This window comes from Microtus oregoni, unplaced genomic scaffold, assembly GCF_018167655.1.
Source record: "Microtus oregoni isolate MIOR12 unplaced genomic scaffold, Mior012 000035F_ref0000213, whole genome shotgun sequence".
Taxonomy (NCBI): domain Eukaryota; kingdom Metazoa; phylum Chordata; class Mammalia; order Rodentia; family Cricetidae; genus Microtus; species Microtus oregoni.
In genome coordinates, this window is record NW_024543094.1 from 21,794,018 (window position 1) to 21,796,490 (window position 2,473).

Below are 2,473 nucleotides of genomic sequence, written 5' to 3' on the forward strand. Positions count from 1 at the left end.
GCTACATGAGAACCTATCTCAAATGATTAAATAAATGAGAAGTACAGGGGTCACTGTTGAGGGACCTCTGTATTTAGGTGCACACTAATTTTGGTCTCTTACGTGAGGCTCAGATCTGTACATAAAGCCTGTGCTTTTCCTACAGAGTGTTTCTTTCTTAGACAAGCAAGCTACAACTTTCCTTCCTGCAGCTTCCCAGCCAGGTGAGGCATTTATTCAGGAGAGTTCTGCAAATGAATACATGGTGGAGGGTTGTGGGAGAAGTTGTGACTATAGATGAAGCAGCCCTGTGAATCTCTGCTCCTGGGCCTGCAGGTCCCTGGGTAGTACTCTCCCTCCTGTGACCCACAGTGACTAAGGAGTCTGGGATACTTTGCAGGTCCTTGATCAATAGGTTTTGCCGTTTGGAAGAGCGTTTGGGGCTAGTGCCAATGGGAAACCAATTTGCTCAGCGGTTTTTTTCAGATCAATGCTAGCTTTTGAATGCCAAGGAGAGGTTCCCAGCTTTTCTCTGACTTTCTGACTTGCTATCTCCAATGAGATGAGCTCAAGGGAAGAGGGACAGTGAGTGTTGCCATTTTAACTGTGAGGTATCTGTCTGTGAATCTGAATTTGGAGACAAACACAGGGAATGGGATGTTGTTGATACACACACACACACACATACGCACACACACACACACACACAACCTTGAAGAGGGTAGAGAGAACTTAGTTATTAAAGTATTTGTTATACAAGCAGGAGATCCCGCCTTCGATCCCTAAAACCCACATAAAAGCTGAGTGAGATGTGCTGCTTATAATCCTATCCTTGGGAAGGTGCAGGCAAGTGAATCCATTGGGCTTTTTGGATGCACAGTGAGTTCCAGGCCAGTGGGAGACCCTGTCTTAAAAAACTTACTAGACCTAGATAGAGGTGGGTGGTCCTTGGACTTCCCACAGGTCAGGGAACCCTGATTGCTCTTCGGGCTGATGAGGGAGGGGGACTTAATCGGGGAAGGGGGAGGGAAATGGGAGGTGGTGGCGGGGAGGAGGCAAAAATATTTAATAAATAAATAAATAAATAAAATAAAATAAAATAAAACAAGATGAATGGTACCCAAGGAATGATAGCCCATGCACATAACCTGTACACGCCATCACCTTCTATAGGACCCTTGTGATTGACTTGTCTTCTCTACCATCTTCTAAATACCCATTTCTCTGAGTTGATCTATAAAATGATAATAACTATTATTAATAGTGTGCATGTTTTTGTGGGTGTGTGCATGTGTGCAGGCATCCACGCGTGTGTGGAGGTCAGGGTCAGGTTTCTTCCTCAGTCACTCCTTCACTACTTTTCCTTTTCTTCTTTTCCTTTTTGAGACAGGATCTTTAAGTGAGCCTGTAGCCTGTTGATTCTGCGTGACCCGCTGGCTGGCCAATGAGCTCCAGGGATCTTTCTGCTTTGTACTCCAGGGCCGGGGTTAAAGCCACTGCACCTGGCTCTTATAGGGACGTCCGGGATCTGAACTCATCCTTGTGCTTACAGGGCAGGCCCTTTATCAGCCAAGTCATCTCCCAAGCCCCCGACAGTGTTTATTTATTCATTGTCTTGTAGCGTGCGCTCATTACCTTCATTAATGCATCAACTCCTGAGAGCAGGGATTTCAAACAGTTTACGGCCATCTTTTTACTCCCAAGGAAGAAAATGTTTGGCGTAGAGGAGATTGTTTAGTTACTCTTAGTCTCTGGTGATGTAGCTCAGTGGTAGAGGACTTGGCTGGAATGCTGGAGGACTTAGGCTCAGTCTCCAGTACTTCAATAAAATAAATTAGGAACCCATGAGTTGAGGTGGAAAAATTCCATCTTACAATGAAGAAGACATTTCCTTCTCATTTTTCTAAATATGCCATAGTTTTGCTACTCTGAACAAACCAATAAATTGGCAAGTACTTCCTGAGTTCTGACCAGGAACTCAAAGTTTAGGTAGGTTAAGTCAAGACTGCATCATTTTTAGCTCATCTCACCTTGTAGAACTTCCATGTCACTATTATTTTTCTAAATATTTATTTATTTATTTACATTGTGTGTGTGTGTGTGTGTGTGTGTGTGTGTGTGTGTGTGTGTGTGTTGGTGTCTATGTATACCACATGTGTGACTGTCTGAGGAGGTCAGAGAAGGGTGCTGGCTCCCCTGGTACTGGAAGTTCCCAGCAGTTAGGAACTGGGAAGCTAACCCATGTCCTCTGGGGGAGCAGAAAGTGCTCTTGATTGCTAAGTCATCTCTCCAACTTCAAGAGTTACTGTATTTGTGGGAAATGTGCCTGTGCGTGTGTGTGTGTGTGTGTGTGTGTGTGTGTGAGTGTGTGTGTGTGCGCACGTGTGCAAACACATGGTCAGGCCCTCTTCAAGGCCAGCAAGTACTCTTAACCACTGAGTCATGTCCCCAGACACAGTCAGCAATTGCTACTCTTCAGAGAGCCCACCTCAGT